At 42.8% G+C, this 21,332-nt stretch overlaps 1 protein-coding gene across 1 annotated transcript in view; it reads left to right on the top strand.

Annotated features, from left to right (window-relative positions):
* Positions 1 to 21,332, top strand: part of LOC146701636 (cadherin-20-like) — a 102,020-nt gene that overhangs the window by 22,175 nt on the left and 58,513 nt on the right. Inside the window, exon 2 of the mRNA XM_085467938.1 lies at positions 16,107 to 16,204. The gene's annotated coding sequence lies outside the window, so the exon portion shown is untranslated. The remainder of the gene's footprint in view (positions 1 to 16,106; positions 16,205 to 21,332) is intronic.

Raw genomic sequence — 21,332 nt, 5'->3', positions numbered from 1 at the left:
GATCAGGGGAAGTGGCGACACATGGGGGAAAACAGCTGACAGACATAAACCTAATGACAGGACCAGGAGAGGAAAGCTAAATACAATAAACAAAGAACACATGACATTGCCAGAATAAAACAGGAAATACTAAAACATGACAACACAACTTAACAGACCTAATACGTGATGAATAATTACAAAACCCCAAAACATAGAAAACCAAGAACAATAACTGCCTAAACTAAAGGAAAATACGAAATAACACAAAACTGATCACATAACAAAATGAGACAAATACAAAGAAAACTCAGAGTGCTGGGTCGGAGACCCAGCCTGTGACACAAACACTGGCATGCTTGCACAGTACTATCTGTGTGCAGGCGTATTTCAGCTTGCCCTGGGGTTGGGGAACCCTCATTGTCATGTTTAACAAATGTGCCGTCAAAGATGCACTTTAAAGATGGGACATGTCACAAGGGGCATGAGAGAAGCCCGCTCGCCTGGAGGTAACAGAGACGAGCGGTCTGGAACAGAAGGAAAGGGAGGAGGAAGTAAACACAACAGGCGGCAGCAACAATCCTTGACATTTCGCTATGAGCACATGTCTTAGTTTCTGCAGAATAAATCATCTAAACAGCTGAGGAACGATAAAGATCCTGCAAGGTGGCGAGGGAGAACTTTGGGTTTGGGGTCATGGAGGAAGTAGGTCATTTTACATAGGTCTAAACAGGACAAAACCAGCAAATGCCATGTTAAGGTGATTAATTGGTATTAAACTTGTAATATCTTTGGTTTATGTAAGGCAAAAAAACATAAATTAATTAAGAAATATCTGAAAATTAAAGAAAACTATTCAGAACAAAATGTAAAACTCCTCAAAACTAGAGAAAGCAGCTTGACTCCAAATTCTAGTTATTTTAAACTACAGTAAATAAACCAAAAATAAAGCAGATTTTTGTCTGTGCCTTCTATAATTGTTTGGAAAAGATTGAAGTTTATGGTTGGGATTATACAGCAATCTGAGACTGTGGAAAAGCAGGAAATATATTATCATGTTATTAGTGTTATTTGCATGAGTCTGTGCTGTCATTGTTTCTTTGAATTCAGTGGTAATTTTTCCCTCCCTATCTATTTGTGACCACATCTATCAATCTATCAAGTCAATTTTACTGACAACCACTGTCATCTCAAGTACTTCATACTGTAAGGTCAAGGCCCACAAGTCTAGAAAGAAAACCCCAACAATCAGACAATCCCCTATGAGCAATTGGTTGGTGAAAGTGGGAGGGAAGAACTCCCTTTCTATAGGAAAAAACCTGCAACCGAACAAGGCTCAGGTTCCAATATCTCATTGTTGTGATGGGTTGTGAATGAGGGGAAAAACGAGAGAAAAAAGGAGGGCAGTGAGACAAGGACAAAAGACAAACAACATGAGAGAGAAGGCAGAAATTAATGACACACAGTAGTGGCAAATAAGTCCTCAGTGCATGACGGGAAGTCCTCCAGCAGCCAGATGCTATAGCAGTATAACTGAGGGATGGGTCAGGGTCACCTGATCCAGCCCAATCCAATATTGAAAAACTGCTTTACACTGCCGTTCTCTCAGATAACGCTGGCATCACTGACATAAGGAGCTGTTAGGTGTTGTTGCCTTGAAATTCACCGCAATCCTGGATGCTGAATCCTGATAATCCTTTTCCATTACATGAGAAAATTTGGAGGTGGGCATTACCTTTTGTCTGTTACAATATGTCATCATACTTCATTACCTGAACCGCGCTAGTATTGGGTTACACCCCTTTTGCTTTCAGAACTGCCTCACTTCTTTGTGACATAAATTCAACAAGGTGCTGGAAACATTCCTCAGAGATTTGGTCCATATTGACATGATAGCATCACACAGTTGCTGCAGATTTGTTGGCTGCACATCTGTGATGCAAATCTCCCAGGGGCCTAAAGTGTGCCAAGAAAATATCCTTCACACAATTACACCACCGCCGTCAGCCTAAACTGTTGGTACAAGGCAGGATGGATTCATGTTTTCATGTTGTTCTGACCCCATAATCCAAATGATAGATAGATAGATAGATAGATAGATAGATAGATAGATAGATAGTAGTTGATGGAAGTAGGCGTGGTCTTCTTTTGTTGTTGCCCATTTGCTTCAAGGTACAGTGTGTTCTGCATTCTGATATGCTCTTCTTCATACTTGTTGCTACAAGTGGTTATTTGGATGTTCTTCTCTGACCTCTGGCATCAACAAGGCACTTTTACTAGGAGAACTGATGCTCATGGGATATTTTCTCTGTAAACCAATGATATGGTTCTGTGGGAAAATCCCAGTAGATCAGCTGTTTCTGAAATACTCAGACCAACCCACATTCAAAGTCACTTAAATGACCTTTCTTTCTCATTCTGATGCTCAGTTTGAACTTCAGCAGGTCGTCTTGACCATGTCTACATGCTTCAATGCACCGAGTTTCTGTAATGCTATTGGCTCAAACCTATATAAAGCTGGCATAGAAACACACTTGGACTCTGTTAAAAATAGTAATTCAGATTAAAAAAAATTCAATCGATGACAAATACACAATAAAAACACTGGATTTTATTCATTCCATTGTCTTTAATCTGAATCCACAATTCCCTCAAATATCTCCTCATATTGCCTCAAGACAAGTTTCTGAGTAAATATTTTCCTCCTCGGTCCATCCCTCACACAGTGAGATCTCCAAACTTTCCAGCCTCGACTCCTCTGCTGATGTGAGGCTCAGGCTTTGAGTAAAATTAGCATAATTTAGAGCGATTGTGCCTTCCCCACAAACTTCTTCCCAACGTGCTCCAGCGAGCCCCCTCTCGCCCTGGCTTGCTCTGATCCGACGTGTATACAAAGCACAATGTTTCGGAGGCTTGTTTTTCTTGTTCTTGAGCTCCACAGAGGAAAAAAAGATGAAGAGGAGGCAGGGCAGATGTCAGAAACTTATCCAAACATCATTGATTTCCATGGGTTCTTGCTGGAGCTGGACAGAACAACCAGGAAACCTGTCAGGATGATTAAAAATGATATGAAGGCGCAAAAAGCTGTCCGCCCACACCTTTCCAGCTTGCTAACACATATTTCCGTTCAGTCCAAAAGCCTTTAACAAGAGAGAGGTACTTTGATGCAGGACTCTCTGGAGTGTTTGTACACGTGAAGAAGAAGAAAAGGAAAGAAGCAGGCATAGGCCAGAGGAAAGAAATAATTGGCCACACTGGTCGTGTGTCCAGCTCTAGACCCTGTGTTGACTACACTCCTGCTTCTGTAAGTGTTTGACCTATCTGCCTGTTTGAAAAGCTCTATCTAGGTATATGTGCACCTACTGAAGCATGAAAGCCCTCAGAGGCAGCGTGTTAGACAGCCTGAATGGAGAGAGGTGCAAAGGGGGCATACGAATAGGATAACAGGAGGAGACCTGTCGAAGAAAATACCCATCTGGACAAACAGTTCAATCTAGCAGCAAACTTTTCCAAAAACAAGTGAAATAATCAGACGCTCGAATGAGATAATATCACTGCTTCATGGTTCGAGGAGAATCAAATGATGCAATCTTGACGCCACAGTGATATTGTCATGGTCCTGGGTCGTTGACCCAGCGTTTTGTGTTTTGTGATTATTTTCCTCTGTTCTAGTTATTCTGTGTCCTCCCCCTTGTGTCCGGTTCGGGTTCTAGATTTCCTGTTTTGTTCTGAAAGTCTGTGTCTGTTGTCATTGTGTTCAGCTTGTCCTCTGCTCCTCATGTGTATTAGGTTCAGCTGTTCTTCCCTCCTGTGTGTGATTACCTGATTACCTTGCGTGTGTATATTTAGTGGGTGTCGGTCTATGTTCATTGTCGGCTCGTCTGCGTTCATCCATGTATCACTGCATTCATCCGTCTACCTCTGTGTTCTATGGTGTTCCTGTCTCTGCGTCTCTCTGCCCCGCACCCCTTTTGTATGGTCTCAGGTTTGTCACTTAGTTTCTCCCAGTTTAGGTTTCCGTTTGTAAAGTACTCATACCTCGTTGCCTGTTTTTGTCACCACCACCTTTGTAAATAAAACATCACTCGTATCATCAGTTTGCTGCATCTTGGGTCCTCCTTTTCCTCCACACCACACGGCTCCCTCCGCCAGCCGTGACAGTACGAGCCGACCAAACATGGACCCAGCAGCATCCGCACCTTCCCAGGAGTTTCGGGAGGAATTAATTGACTCCGTTTCAAGGTTGGTCAACCTATGGCTCGAGCATGAGGGGGAAGACTGTCTCCGCGCTGTAGAAGCCAGGCTACAGCAGCTCATCTCTGCTCACTCCTGGCTGCTCGGCTCTCTTCACCCGCTCGCACAGGACTTCATTCTTCACGAACTGCACCTTCACCCACCAGCCGCTACCGCTTCCCAACCCAGCCCGCCGGTGAGGATTTTGCCCGGCCCGCCGGAGGTTTTGCCCGGCCCGCCGGAGGTTTTGCCCGGCCCGCCGGAGGTTTTGCCCGGCCCGCCGGAGGTTTTGCCCGGGAAGAAGCGACGATCGCGCCGTCGGCGCGTCTCCACACAGCCGGGGAATAGGACTTCAGAACTGCCGGCTGTGGTGAGTGGGAAAGACGCTCCATCTGTTTCGCCAGCTCGTATGACGGTTTATTCCGGGGCTGTGTTTGTTGAGTCAGCTGCCCAGCAGTCGCTAACTCAGTTAGCTGCTCAGTCATCACCTCCACCACAGCCAGACTTATTAGACACTATGTTGCAGTCCATAGCCCAGTCAATAGCTCAGTTGGTAGAAGACTCATCAGCCTTGTTATCAGCTCAGCCACCTATTCAGCCATCATCTTCACCAACCCCTCCTGTACAAAAAGTTAAGTCCATCCAACCCGAAAAGAACTGTTTTTCATCTGTTCATTACAAGCAGAGAGACACACCACATAACGCAGTAGTCAGTCCCCAACAGCTGGCCAGTACAGAGACTGTGACGCACTCCAGGGCCTCCCCAGAGGCTGGGCTCCAGCCCCCAGCCGACTCTGGACCCCTGGAGGTTAAGAAGCCAGCTGAGGACTGCACCGGACTGTCGCTGCCTGAGCTGAGTCACTGCTCTGTGCAGCCGCAGTCTGCTTTGTGTTTGCCAGAGGCCCGTGTGCCTGCTGGTTCCGACCTGTTCCTGCCAGAGTCCCGTGTGCCTGTTGGTTCCGACCTGTTCCTGCCAGAGGCCCGTGTGCCTGCTGGTTCCGACCTGTTCCTGCCAGAGGCCCGTGTGCCTACTGGTTCCGCTCTGTTCCTGCCAGAGGCCCGTGTGCCTTCTGGTTCTGTCCTGTCCCTGCCAGGGGCCCATGTGCCTGCTGGTTCCGATCTGTGCCTGCCAGAGGTCCCCGCACCTGCTGGTTTTGTCCTGTGTGTTCCAGGGGCCCCTGTGCCCACTGGTCCTGAGACTGTTTTCGCTGGAGGGCCCGAGGAGTCCGTCCAGCCTCCTGCTTCGCCAGCTGGGGGGACCGAGGAGCCCGTCCAGCCTCCTGCTTCGCCAGCTGGGGGGCTTGAGGAGCCCGTCCAGCCACCAGCTGCTCCACCAGCAGCCTCATCCACACCCGCAGCAGCAGCCGCATCCACAGTTTCATCCACACTGCCTGCTGCAGCGCCTCCGTCTCCGGCTTCCACGCCGCCGCCAGCTGCAGCCTCTGTGTCTCCACCCACGCCAGCTGCAGCCTCTGTGTCTCCACCCACGCCAGCTGCAGCCTCTGTGTCTCCACCCACGCCGTCGCCTGGTCCGGCCTCCGCTTCAGCCTCAGTCTCGTCTGGTCCGGCCTCGGCTCCGCCTTCGTCTGGTCCCGCCTCGTCTGATCCTGCGGTTGCCACACCACCGTCGGAGCCAGCTCGACCCGTTCTGCCTCGCCTCTGCCGGCCGTTTTCCGGGCCTCTAAGATGGCATCATGGCCTTCGGGGACGGCCTCCGGAAAGAGTTTGTCACCGCCGCTGGCATCGCGGCCGTCCTCCGGACCTGCTCGGTGGCCGCCACTACCTTCCAAGTGGTCGGCCTCCAGAACTGTTTGCCCGTCGCCGCCGTTGCCGTGTGCACGGTCGGCCTCCAGAACTGTTTGCCCGTCGCCGCCGTTGCCGTGTGCACGGTCGGCCCCCAGAACTGTTTGCCCGTCGCCGCCGTTGCTGTGTGCACGGTCGGCCCCCAGAACTGTTTGCCCGTCGCCGCCGTTGCTGTGTGCACGGTCGGCCCCCTGAACTGCCTCCGCTCCGCCACCGCTGCCTTCCGCTCGGTCGGCTTTTGGATCTGTGTTGCCGACGTGGCCGGCCTCAGAAGATGAACTGTCCTGGACTTCTGAGTTGTCAGCCTCTGGGCCGGCCTCCTGAACTGTGTTTTGTTCTCATACTCCAGCATGTGTGTTTTTGTTTTGGACGATTCCCTCGGTTCGCTGGAGCTTGTTTTGTTCGGTGTTGGTCCCTCCGTCCTGGGCCCCCGCCGCCCGCCCTGGGTTGGTCGTCTGTTTTTGTTGTGGGCTGTCTGGAGCCAGCCCTTGGAGGGGGGGTACTGTCATGGTCCTGGGTCGTTGACCCAGCGTTTTGTGTTTTGTGATTATTTTCCTCTGTTCTAGTTATTCTGTGTCCTCCCCCCTTGTGTCCGGTTCGGGTTCTAGATTTCCTGTTTTGTTCTGAAAGTCTGTGTCTGTTGTCATTGTGTTCAGCTTGTCCTCTGCTCCTCATGTGTATTAGGTTCAGCTGTTCTTCCCTCCTGTGTGTGATTACCTGATTACCTTGCGTGTGTATATTTAGTGGGTGTCGGTCTATGTTCATTGTCGGCTCGTCTGCGTTCATCCATGTATCACTGCATTCATCCGTCTACCTCTGTGTTCTATGGTGTTCCTGTCTCTGCGTCTCTCTGCCCCGCACCCCTTTTGTATGGTCTCAGGTTTGTCACTTAGTTTCTCCCAGTTTAGGTTTCCGTTTGTAAAGTACTCATACCTCATTGCCTGTTTTTGTCACCACCACCTTTGTAAATAAAACATCACTCGTATCATCAGTTTGCTGCATCTTGGGTCCTCCTTTTCCTCCACACCACACGGCTCCCTCCGCCAGCCGTGACAGATATAATGTCACTTGTTTCCAGAAAACAACTGGTGCTGCATTTAAAAGCAGTCTCAACCCCCTGACTGATTGTTTTACTCCTTTTTTAAAAAAGGATGCAGGCTCTGCTGTCTGATTTCACTAAATGACCCTAAATGAACCAACAAGTGCTTTGCCAGGTGTTGAGATCAGCGACTCCCCACCAGCCTCCTTGTATTTTGAAGTGTTCAACAAAAGAGGCAGGTGCTTTTGTGCTGCAACAGATGTCAACGACATTTTATTTGCAAGCCAAAAAAACAAATGAGACAAATGCTGTTTTACAGCTGCCTCCATGATCACAGATTTTTGCTGTAATTCTGCTGCATCTCTGCTTTAATTATAGACTATATTAATCTGTCAAGGAGTCGACATGCATTTGGTCACTGGAAGATGGAAATTGAAGTTAAAAGCATGTTTTTAAAGGAATTTAAATGTTAAAAAAGGGGGGTCTGTTATGCTTTATTTTCTCTCATAGATACCCCGTTAAGATGGTGGACATTCGTATTAAACACAAAGTAAATTTCCAACAATGAGCTCGCTGAATGTGTGAGAGATCCCTGACTTCAGACTGCTCCAAACAGCTTTTTTTAAACTCATGAATCCGTATGATCAAAGAGAAAGGACTTCCTTATTTGATCTGAAGCACATTCTATCCTCCCACCTACTAGAGCCAATGATACCATATTACACAGATTCTTAACTCAGAGAAGACACTTAACCTGTGGAAGATATATTGTGAAATATTGCGAAAAATTGAGAATTCTGCAAATCATGTTCCGAAAGGTAAACGCTGTCAATATTTGTAATGTTAATTAGACAAAGTGTGTTCGTCTCACCTCTGCCATTTTTATTGCTCCAAAATAGGATCATAAAGCACACAGGCTGGCCAATAATGTCAGTAAAACCTGTCATAAATGTTGCATGCACCTGGCAAACTGAACTGTTTGTATTGCAGTCTAGCCCAAGTTAACTGAATGCGAGCATGTGGGAATATTGGACTGTAACAGGCATTCTGAACGTGAGAAAGCAAGTCACCAGTGCTCTGAGATAATGAGCTGTTGCACATGAACCCCGCAGCCCGTGACGTCGTCCAGGTGTTGCAAGTTAATGCAACCCTTTCTTCTGTTCGCAAACATTCCTCGACTTTAAGCTTCACTTCTCTGTGAGCCTCGGTACTGTGAAAAAACACTGTAACTGTCTGACATACCTGGGCTTCTGTGTTTTTTTTAAAAAACAAGAAAACCCACCATGTCTTTGCACACGAAGGACGTAAGGTGTACGTGATATTGTGCTATCTTCTTTGCTGGTACTGAATTAGGAGATGTGTCCAGTGTTAGTTAGATTTTTGGTTGAGCTGATTTAACATTAGCTTAGCTGAGCCTTATCTCAGGGCAGTGGTGTTCATAGTATTCACAGAGTAGTCTACTTTCAGATGGCACTCCTTCGTCCCATCCCATCCGCTGTTGACTTCACTAGGAAAAGAAGAAAAAAAACCTCACAGTGCCAAAGTGAGATGGGTCTCACTTCTTACTTATCTTCACGCCCTCATCCAGGAACACTGACTTCATTTTATATTGCTGAGCATATTTCAGTTTTTAAATTAAATACTTTATTTTTCTGTAATTTTTGCTCATTTGAATACAGCATAGCTGCACTGATTTATTTCTATTGCTATTTCCATGTGTTCCTGTTACTATTATTTAGTAGCAGCGCATTAAGAATCAATCATGTTCACCTTACATCCCAGACAAGTCACGTCTGCTGCTTTTAGAAGTCATTGCCGACAAGGATCAGAGAACATATTGCAGCATTTAAGCACAGAGCGTTCTTTTATTCATCGGCTATCCCTTCAGCCTTGCTTCATTTCGGATGTGCTGAGAAGGGGATTGAGACCCAATATTGGCTCACCCCACCCTCCCTCTACAGTACTTACAGAAGGACAAGAGACATGGCAAGAGGTTGAGGATTGGAAGATTCAGCTGCTGTGTAGCATTAGGACTCACATTCCCAAATAGATTAGAAACAGCATCTGAGGTACACAACAGGCCTCTCAGGGATCGGAAATGCCTGGCGTGAAGAGCTGCACCTCAACATTCGAGTGTGTCCGAGAGCTACAACTGCATATGAGCCTCGTGACCTGTGGCAGATGTGGAATTGGACGTAATGAGGGATGAGAACAACTCAGTGCAGACTGGCTGATGGGCTCGGGGGGGTCAGAGTGAAGGATAGCAACCAGAGAAGCAAACGCGTCTCTCAGAGCTCATCAAAACACCAAGTTTCGGATGAGAGATGGAGTATCCTGCTGTTTTTTAACATGGTGACTGTAGTCGTTATACGGATGAGTGGAGCGGGAGGTGGACAGAGGACTAAATGAGGAGTGAAGATGTAATCATGGTTGGACAGCTGTGGAGGATCTGAAGAGGCAGATGACTCTACAGCTGTGCTGTTACAGTACTTCAGCTTCATTTTTTTGAGGTGTGTAGCCAGAGACTGTCAACAACCTTCTCTCAGAGGCAGAGAAAAGTGGTTCTTTGCAAAGTTTAGTTAAAACCACAAAGACAAGATGGGAGCTCCTGTATGACTGGATGAAAGGTGCATGCTGTCTCAAATTGTATGAACATGTTTTGATTTTTCCTGATCCTAATGGCTTCACTGATCACTCAATTTTACACTATATACCAATTTATCAAGTTCGCGCCGAGATAGCAGTGTTATTCACGAGTAGAGATGTTCAAATTGCAGTATTGTCTTTCAGTCTTCCATGTTGTCTTCCCTGCCAGCTGCCTGCACCAGTACCAGTGAGCTCTAATTACATTACTGATAAAACTTAATGTGATGTAGACATGTTTGAAAAGTGCTCCAACTCATTCCTGAATGTAAACACAGACAAACTAGTCAGAGTATCTCATGACAGAGACACATGAGCAGGATTATCTGAGAATGATGCAGCAAAATGTTGTTGAGTGAGTGGTTTCTTCACTTACTGTGGATAAGTGCAGGAAACATTTTAACTTGTAATCTGTTTAACTATTTTTTTCCCCAAATGCTCCAAAAGGTTTCTTTTGTTTTTTGTTTTTGGTGTAAATGTAAAGTTTGCAACTATAGAAAGAAATAATAGCCATGTACTCACATTCCTTATGTTAGTAAGCTCTGTGATGATTAATATAACCAGTAGTATGAATATAACCAGAATCTACTGGTGCTAGCATGCCTACAGGCTGGACGTTTAAGCTTTAATCTGTTTGAACTTTTAGACACAGTCGTAAAGTTTGCATAAGCTTACTCGGGCAGATCGGCAAATACAAATAATGAAAATGAGGCAGACAGTAAAGTTGTAGATTTTCACAGCTGTGCTTTGACCCCACCCTATGGGGAAAAAACACCATTAAGGTGGGGTTTTGCTAGTAATACCTCATTTCATTTGATTTAAAAAAAATATTATTTTTATTCATCATATAGTGAACGACAATATTAACGTTCAGGTATTTGTGTTATATTTGTTTTATTTTAGGAGTATAACATCCGGTCCACTCCTAAACATGTGCTGTGGTAAACCTAAATGTAATTTGCCCTTCCGGTCACATGGAAGTGGTGTTTTACGTCACCAAAAACTGAGCTTTTAAAAATGTCTTCCAAGGTGAAGAAACTCAGTCTCAGCCAACTCAGTTTCTGCTTTTAGATATGTACGAGGAAAAACAACATTTTATCTTAGAAAGTCAGATGTGCGAGTCTCTATCTACATTTGAGACAAACTGTGCCCTTGTATTGTTTGATGGCTTCTGATTGGCCAACAGCTATATGGTTGGAGTTACATAGCAAAAAGCACCTCCCATGGTGTGCTAAACAGGTACAGGCTATATGGCTGGGATTTAATGTAGACAGAGATATTTTTGAAAAGGAAAAGTGGTCAATTTTAAAACATATCCATGCACTTGTAGATTTATCTTTAGGTGCATGTAAATGAGTAAATGAGGAAGGTTGCTGCTTGTGCAGATCAGCCAGGTAACCTCAGATGAACTGAACATAAAGTTCAGAGGGTGGACAACTCAACCAAACAGGCGAAAAGAGAAATATGCAGTGGATTTCAGGCCTGAAGAGCACAGCTGAGGAGGTGAAGGGCTCCACACTGGGGTAGAGCCCAGTGGAAAGTCAAAAAAGAGAGACTGGCTGCAGGTAGACAGCGTGAAATGTTTAGAATAATTAATTTATTAAAATGAGTTCCTTAATTTGTTGGAGCCAACTGTGTGGTGAATTTTAAAGGAAGACTCTTCAATTTGTTCAAGTGAGCACTTTGATTTTTATGCCTTGTTTATTTTTGTTTCACTGAACTTAACTTTTCCATATTTTTGCTGTGTTGCTTGTTGAAACCTTTGATATGCTTTGCTTTTACACCTCTGAAACGAATCTAAAATTTGATGAAAATTAGCAACTTTAAATGGTAAATGGCCTGGTAGGTATTTAGTGCTTTTCTACTCTGATTGAGCACTAAAAGCCCTTTGTGTAAGAGCTTTAAAGCACACAATCACACTCTGATGGATGCATTTGGGCAACTTGGGGTTCAGCATCTCAGCTGAGGACACTTTGACAGGGAGACTAGAGGAGCTGGGGATCAAATAATTGACTTTCTGATTAGCAGATAACCCACGTCCTCATGAGTCACAGCAGAGATTTCCTTTCTTGAAACCTCTTTCTGCTATTGGTGCAGAAGGGAGTCAAAATGATAAGGGGGTAGTAAAACACGCTGTTGGGCTTAGGGGACATGCACAGTTTCATATCTGAAGGGTGGGACATCATAATAAAGTTTAAAAGTAAGAATTAAGATTTGAAGGGAAGCAGAAACAGGAAGTCTTTGGCACCCTATGAGCCTGCTCTGTGCCAGCTCTCACTCGCTTCAGGCTCTATTACAGCCTTGACCAACTCCTTCTGTCAGGCCAGATCCAACCATAATCCCTCTGTGGCACACTGAAGCCAGGAGCTTGGGGCTGGGAGCATGTTTAACATCTCGAGTTCTCTTATTCCACTATGGGGAAAGCCGTCTTGGCATGACTGCGCTCCAAGATCAACACAAGGTTGACGGCCATCTGGTCTACAGCGCTGCAAATCCTCAAATGGCAAATACCACCCACAGCTTGGGCTCTGTCTCCCGAACAAACACAGCAGCAGCAGTAGCAGCTCCAACAATCAGTCAGTCAGGCCGGCGGCCTCAGACCAAACGAGGGAGATTAGATCAAACAAACGCTCCCGTGTGTGGGAAGGTGGCACGTCTCTTTAAACAGAGAGGTGATTGGCTTTGTGTTCTTTTATTTATAGCAGCGTTTATCTGAGGGAGGAATAGACTCAGTGAAGGCCGCGAGGCTCAGTCATCCAAGGGGACAGGGTTTGTGAGGCAGTCAAGGCTCTCCACACCACATGGAAAGGGGCTGTGGGCACAAGGGTACTATTATCCTCCTTCGTCGACATGCCCTCTCTGGATAATCATTTCTACGAGCGCCACTATAAATCACTTTTAGTGCAATGGAAACATCTATTGTGATTGCCCGCCCTTCTATTGGCAAATGTCATCATCATAATAATACCTGGGAGGGTTGGCTTTACTGTGATTATGAGCACCATGCTGATGCGGGTAGGTGCGACACCAAATAAGTGAAGAACATCCTCAGGGGGCGGATGACTTTTATACAGCAGTGACACGCTCATGTGTTCAGTATGAAAAGTTCTGTCGAGTACAAACAGAAGGTAATCCTCAATCATCTGCTTTTACTCAGTCACTGGGATTAAGTTTTGTCACGTTGAGAACATCATTTTACTTTTATGGCTCTGTCACAGTAAATCAGCCACTTAGTGATAAGAAAAGCTTTGGGTCTTTTTAGAGGTTATGAAATAAAACACATTAAATTTTATATAAATTGTATTCAGATAAAATTTTATTATGGCTGTGGTAAGGTGTGAGTAGGGACTGATTGAACCCAAAATTTAACCTTTAACCTCCTAAGACCCGAACTCTTCCACAGCATGCATTTTTAATTTCTCTTTGATATTTGGGCTGATTGGGACCCGATAAATGTAAAAACAAAGAATTACCAGATTTTTTTTTTGCCTGATTTTTGTTCTAAGAAAAGTTAGAGGCACATATGAGGATATTCGTTTAAAATTTCGATAGAACAGTAGCAGTATAATGTCCTCATAAGTGGATATCAGGCCCCTGTAGAGCAAAATTGAGTATTTTGGTCTAAATAACCCAAAATGTGATGTTCACATATGTGGACGCCAGGTCCTAGGAGGTTAAGCGTGTAAAATGAAGCCACAGGAGATGAAAAAGAAAAGCTGCAGTTCCATTAATGTCCACATGAGGCTGTCTCTAAATTTGAGTCGATCTCCATAGACGCCAGAGTTAAACTGCCAAACTTTACAGGTAAAAAAAAATCATATTTACAGCCTGCAACAAAAAGCAAATGTGCCTATTGTGACCACTTTTATCTTTCTTAAAACGCAACAAATTATATTTTCTTGTATTTATTAATTTTTGGTGCCATTTTTGTCCGATGTCTCGACATACAGAGCTGTAGCTATCCCCCCAGGTCCTGACAGCATTTTTAATCAACAAAAAGCAGACTGCTGGATGGTTGAACTGTCAAAGCACTTTTTTAGGTTTAATTAGCAGGCATCTGTTAGTGTGCATTGCATTTGCACAGTTTATGAATAATAATAACAATAATAATTCTGGCTCCAAATAACAAACAATGGCCAAACATAACCCTAACACAATAATGTGTTCACACCAAACATGAAACAAAGGAATTCAATCCCATTAAAAATCGCATGGCACCACCACCTGAAACTGTCAAGCAGATTATATGGATTGTTCAGTCTTTTAAGTTTTCAGTGGCGAGAACAAGCTTACATAATACACATAATTGAAATACCGCAAGACACTGACATAATTAACGAGCTAACCATGCTAACGCGTTGACGCTGTGCAGCCCTCGCACGGGGCGATCCGCGTTAACTCGCTGACGGAGATTTTCCGCATTAATGCGGTTATGGCGTTAACGTCATTTTGACGAGATTAACGCTGACAGCACTAATCCCAACACTAACCGAAAGCCAAGAATTTAAGAAGAACAAAGAACCCCAACCAAAATCGGCCAGTTACCGTGGCACGGATTGCCGGTGGGATGAGGATTTCAGTCAAAAGCTGAAATCAAACTACAGAAACATATTTTCAGAAGAAGTCGTACAACTTTACTGGCTTTTAGTCAAGCCCTCCTCTGTTTCCCTGATCTGTCAAAGTGCAAACCTGAAAAAGACAGCAATAGCAAAGCTTGTCCTCTATTTTCAACTGTTGGTCTGACCAGGCGAAGGCTGACAAGTTTTTTCAACACAACAGGAAATGTTTAACTTGCATGAACAGTTTGCTTTACCTCACTGGAAAGACTGTAAATAATCACACCTTCATGTTTAGTGTGAACTCACCGTAGGGCTTCAAAACTAATCCAAAGCCATCTTTTGTATACATTCTTTGATTGCACCTACTCACCAGAGTCCCTTCTGCTAATGTACAGCAGCATAACTCGGACAAACCACACACAGAACATAGTGAACCAATACTTTTAATTGCAAGTATTTTTCAAGTATGATTATAATTAACACATGTTGTGTTGATTCTTATAAAATAGCATAGGAAAAAAATATTTATACTTTTATGTAAGTAGAGGATAGAATGTGAAGACTGCAATTACAGATTTGAATGTTTTAAATAAACATAGCATCTGTTTCCCAGTATGGAAGTATTGGATAGTTATGTTGCATTTTTTACATTTTGGCAATTAGTTTACCAGAAATCTAAGAGAAGATCAGTTAAACTGCATGGCAAAGAAAAATTGTCCTTAAGGCCTTGTTGCTGCTTTTTCTAGTGCTTTAACTGCATTGAATGACCTTCTGCAGGAGATAGTGTGCTCCTTTCATGGAGATAACCAGCTGTCATTAATGCCTGGATGGGAGACTCAACCCGTGCATTGGTTCATATGTGATTTATTTTTTTTTGTTTCCTCTCTGGTCAGTGCCTCTGACCTGCACTTGCCTGTTAAATTGCTTAGAATTAGCATGTACGACAGAACTGGGACACATAAAAGCTGCTATTTGCTTAAGTCCAATGTGCCGCGTCAAACAGGCAAATCTTATGAGCTGCATGCAAAGAAAAAGAGAGAGAAATATCTAAGTTTGAAACCAGCTCCCAACAGTCTTTTGTAAACAGTATCTTCCAGGACCCTGATGTCAAACATTACCAAGCACAGAACTAACAAAAGGAGTTCTGTTGTTTGGGATCTGGGATGCATCAACTGCGTTATGTGTCAGCTACCAGTGTAGTTTCCTGCTCCCCTATCATCCTCCCCCCCAAACCCATTACACCTATCTTATCGCATTTTCCACTCCCAAAGCTTTGCAGTCACATTTTCTTTACTTGCCTTCCTAAAATTAAGGCTCTTGCCTGCCTGCCAGGTTAGCTGCTCGTAGATCAATCCCCTGCCTGTTTAGTTAATTGTCGGCAATTGTGAACTGTGTGTAATTCATCCCTCGACGTAATCCATCAGCTGATCGATCGTATTGACGCACAGGAGTCTTCCTGTTTCGACGTGTGTTTATCACAGCGGTGTGGAGAACACGTGTGGAGAGAGGCTGATGGATGTTTGTCATGTTGATGAATATGAAACAAAGCACTGAAGCAAGGCATACGTTAACATGACTGTGACTTATGCTCACTGTAATATTATCAATTAAGTTTAGTTTAATTGTTTTTTTCTAGGACACTTAATCACACTGAGGCTTATATAAAATATAGATTTTTTTTTTTTTATCTGCTGACTCAAAATCTTCAATCAAAATCCATGTTAGAAAAGCAATGGACAAACAAATAATTGAAAACGTATATGCTTTCATTATTTCATATATGAAAAATATTCATATTCACTCATTCTGAATGCCTGATTGTGATTCTTTGCTGTTTTCCTTTTTTTTAGACACCCTGAAGTCACCTGAAGTCGGTTAAGGTTCACATTTCGGACGGCGCCATCTTGAGCTTGACATCTTGAAACCAGGGACACGGCAGACTCATAAGGTAAGGTCGCCACTCCTTAAAACAGCCTTCTTTATTGTCTGTGTTACTCTAAATTGAAAAATAATTTCCAAAATGCACACCGTGATGTGTTAAATAAGGACTGGAATTCATGATTGAGACCATAAATATATTTGTTTAAGTGTGAACGAATGAACATGATAACTGCCATGGTACAGTAATAAAACAGAATACTTTTAATGACGAGTATTTCCAATGTCAGCTACTAAGAGCAGCAATGTTTAAACATATAGTCAAATATTTGCGCACATCCTTAGTTAAAATTGCTAAAACTGATGAAAAAGAGTGGTTCGTGTGCAATAGTAACCAGACCAGCATTATTTGTTGACCTAAGCTAAGAACTTGGGAAGGGATACTTTTATTTTGTGGAACAAGGAATATTATTTATCTGAAAAAAGTCACCATAACAACTGATCACTAAATGAAAATCTGTAGATACCAATTAAGGGGCTTTTTAAATAAAAATATTGTTTGTAATCAGTGATGGGAATAACAGCGTTACAAGTAACGGCGTTACTTTTTTCAGTAACGAGTAATCTAACTAATTACTATTCCTATCGTTACAACGCCGTTACAGTTACTAACAAGAAAATCCGTTACTATTTTACAACAAACAGACGGTTGAAGCTGTGTTCAGTTTACCGCATCTTATCTCAGTTGCAAGGAAGTAGCTGTAAGTAATCTGGACGCTACAGCTTTAAGCAGCTGTGCACTCCCGTGGACGGTAATCACGATCACTGTCTAGCACAACACCTGGAGCTAAGGAGGCAAAACAATGGCATGAGTGCTGCTGTTTGACTGAGGAAGAGTAAAGTAGTTGTGGTAAGCCAATCACACGACCACTTAAAGACAAAGCAACAAGGTGAAATATACCAGTTTTTAAATTGTGTTGATAAGCCACGTAAAACCAGAGTCATGATAAACAATATATATGCGGCATTTTTTCCTCAATAGTTTTGTCACGTTTACTGTCTAAGGACAGCGCAGCGAGACCTCTCTGCTTATGAGCTAAAAGACAAAAAAAAACAGGGGAAGTTTTAGGAGTGACGGCAAGAGAGAGAGAAAGACATTAGAAAAAGAGAGAGAGCAAGTTTTGAGATGTGTGATTTAGCATGTTTGGAGTGTGTAGTTAATGTGTTGTCTTGTGTAGTTAGTGTGTAGTGTTGTGGATAGTTTTGTGTTGTGTGTCAGAACAATGAGGCGACTGCTGTCTCCAGGTAGAAACAGGAGTGATACACCTGCTGCTGTCAGACCTGCAGGTATCAGGCTGTGATGTTCTCCTTTATAGTGGACAGAAATTATTTTTTTGGAGTGGCACAAATAATTTGTGTGACATCTTATTGAATGCAGAACAGCTGATTGTTCTGTAAATAGTTTGAAATGGTTATTTAAAAAATCAACGTAAACATGTTTGTGGTTCTTACAGTAAAAAATATAACTTTTCTACTCTGATTTTATGTTTTTTGTCTGATTTTAGATCAACTGTGTTAGTACAGTATGTCAAAATGACAACATGACTGTAAATTCAGACACGTTAGATTGTGCTGAAAAGAATGATACTAAACAAGGCAAAGGAAATAGTTTTTAAAGGTAAAATGTTGAGGTAAAATCAAAAGTAGTTAAAAATGGCCAATTATACCCTGGACCCCAGAGGGTTAAACGTTTTTTTAAAGTAACGCAATAGTTACTTATCAAGTAATTACTTTTAGAATCTTGTAACTCAGTTACTAACTCAGTTACTAGTTAGTTCTTCAAAAAAGTAACTATAATTAATTACTTTTTCAAAGTAACTTGCCCAATACTGTTTGTAATAACGTTGAACAAGAAATTTGAATACATCACTTTAGGTTTTGGGAAAGTGAGGACAAGCTATACAAGTTTACAACTGATACTTTAGCAGCAAGTTGATTTTAAAATTCACAACTGTAACAGCACCTGGTTTTCTTTCATGCGGAACGGGTATCGAGACAAATTTGAATTGGATGATCAAGGACAACCAAAGGCCAGTTTTTACAAGTGGTGTCACAAAGCATTTATAATGAATTCTAAGCACCTCAAATGCAGGGTCTGTTCAGTGAATGGGTTTCACAATTCTTAAGTTTAAAATGCTCACACTCTCACATGTGACAGCATCTGTTGTGCCAGTGATACACACAAGCCCACAGCAACAGCTCACGGTGTGAGCAAGGTGATGCCATGCATGCATAAAAACGGAATTGAATAGATTTCCCTGCATTTGCAGCACTGTAATAAAGTATTTATTTAGTATTTTTCTTGATTTCTTTTATTTTTTTTTTTACCTTTTTTGTCACACTTGTCGCACGTTACAGCGAATAAAACAAGCTTTATATCAGACAAATAAATAAATATATATTTATAGTTTTTTTGTTCATTTCTCAATGATGATTTCATTTATTATTGAGAAAGGGGTTATCCAAACCTGGTTATAAAATGGCCAGCTTCCCCCTCCGGTTAAATCATGAATTCTTTCTAATAACCACATGTTTTAAAAAAAAAAGCTATCATATCAAAGTTTCACCCTCGAAATTCTTCCAGTTGTGACAACCCAATTATTTTCTGACATCTCATAGAAAGAGCACAAAACAGCAATTAACAGAACTAATAAATTTTGATTACTCGATAAGAAAGATGAATATTAGTTGCAAAACTAATCCAGCAGTCCTATTGTATCTTGCTAATGAAAGAAACCTGAGCTCACCTCTCTTGACAGACACACTGTGCTACAGAAAACCTGAAACTGTTCCAAAAATCATTGTGTGAGTAATGAACAGGATAAGGCCTGAGACTCGTTTTTTGATGGAGATGAATTACCGAGAATGAAAGAAAGAAGACAACGAAGGGGAAAAAACCACTACAAAAGCAGCAGAAACACCGACTGACAACCCAGACTCGGCGCTCAGATCTCAGAGTCCAAGTCTCTGACAACACTGATGGCAGTGTCTGCACTGGGTGACAGGCCCGATCCATTTGGCGCAGCGCGTGAAGACACAAACACAAGCTGTCTAAAGAGAGTAAGGTAGACTTCAATCAGCTAAAAGGTGATAAAACATAATTAATTCAATCACCCACTCAGAGGACAGGGAGGGTAGAGGAGAGAGAGAGGCTGAGAGGAAAGCAAAAACCTGGAGGGATGCATTCGCACGGGCACGTTAATGGGAAACTGCACTTACTTTCTTTCAAAGCCCTTTCTACCTATTTATCCACTACTCAATAAGGAGCTTGCATCTGATTCTGTGTGGTTTCACAATACAGCCATTAAACACACAGTCGTTCAGCAGCGCTTGTGCATGCAGATAAAAAAGAGAAGGGATCCATGTTAATATAACTCATACTTAGACACCTTTATTCATTAACAGTAACCCGGATCATGATAAATGACTAACAGAGGGGACGAGTGCATATGTATGCCTGCCTGCGTCGTCCTAAAGCTGCCCGAGAGACCATTAACACCTCGACCAGTCCAGCTTTCTGTATCAGGGTCAAGTAGGCTGCGATTAGTCCACCACAACATGCACCGCACCTCCTCGAAAAGAGCCTGAAAAACAGGTTTCAATAAAAGCAAGAGCATCAGATTCCTTCTTGTCAGCCTGGTGTGAAATATACACCAGGAAAATTAGTAGTTTGTGTGTGAAGGTAGATGACAGTGAGAGACGGAGATCAGAGAAGTGAGAGTGAATCCGTGAGGGGAAGTAGATGTTCATTTCATGAAGTATATTCCTGAGAAATGGCGTACTGGTGAAAGTCGACTCCACTTCCCCAAGGCACACCGGTCTCCCACAAGAGGAAGGTGTGAGGAAGGAGAACAATAGCTCCTCAAAGGCAGAGTCAGGTTTCAGCACAATTGCTGCCCGCAGTTATACAAGGCCGTTACATCCTGTCTCCCATGACAACCAAGCCCCAAGCTCCGGGGATTGGCCTCGCCGGTCTTACCTGACCACAGCAGGTAGTCGCTACTAGAGATGAGCTGATGACACAAACAAGCTCCTATTAACAAAACATTTAGCTTTCATTAGTTTGACATTTAAAGTCCTCATACTTCCATAATTTAGCTGCCAGTGGCAGCAGTTTCTTATCAGCATGTTTTGATCCTTTGTAGGTCTCCACAAATCAATATTAATTAAATAAATATTTCATACTCACAGTGAATCAAATAACAAATGTTAAGAAAGGGCTAGTGTGCAGTTGATGAACCCAGAGAAAATTAGGCTATCAGACAGTCTCTGAATTTAACATTGAGAACAAAGTAATTTGATTCCTAAATAAAAACATTAAAGATGCAAAGGAAAACTGCTGTTACCCGTTAGCCCAGTCTAACAGCAAATCATGAAACAATCTGTTCTCGTTCAGTAAGTAATATAATATCATGTACTTTATTGTGTCCTAAGATGAATTTGTTGTGCTGTTACAGAAGTTGCTTTAACACAGAGTCAGTAAACATGGAAAGAAAAGAGAAATTTCAAAGTGCTTTAATTTTGCAAGTTCACCTGCAACAATCGAAACATGAACTGTTTGGAAAAGCGGATTTCAAAATCAGAGAACATCAGGGATAATTATCAAGGAGCACAGAGAAGGAAGACACAGCTTACCAAGGTGACCTGACAATGACTGAGACAGTGTTTAAAAAAGGTATACAAAGCACAGCTGAAGACAACGTAATGAGACGGGTGGAAGGTAAACTTAACACAAGACACAGAGAACAATAGCTACCAAAATAAAACAGAAAGTAAGACACAACTGAAACAAGATTAACTTGAGACAGGAGACACCAAAAGACAAAAATCACAGAGACTGGAACAGAATGGAACAAAAAAGGGAGCAAACTAAGTACTACCTGAAAGTCACAGTAACAGAAGTCTTAACAAGACTAGAAAATAAACCATAAAGAACCCATGAAATACAGAAGATATACAACCACGAGTGAGTAAAAACAACTCTGTTAATAGAAAACTAAATACTGACTAATTAGGACACTCATGTAGTTCTTTATGTTTGAAAAACCCACAAAAAAAGAAAACCTTAATACAAGGCCCAGGGACTAACAAAAAAGCCTCTGTAAGAGCACAAAACGAATTCAAGGAGGCAAAATACC

The sequence above is a fragment of the Copadichromis virginalis genome, linkage group LG9 (genome assembly GCF_057382275.1).
Source record: "Copadichromis virginalis isolate Kocher_CV1m ecotype Utaka linkage group LG9, C_Virginalis_male_GT1.1, whole genome shotgun sequence".
Taxonomy (NCBI): Eukaryota; Metazoa; Chordata; class Actinopteri; order Cichliformes; family Cichlidae; genus Copadichromis; species Copadichromis virginalis.
The sequence above is the reverse complement of the archived record's forward strand: the minus strand, read 5'-3'. Positions and strand labels throughout refer to the sequence as shown.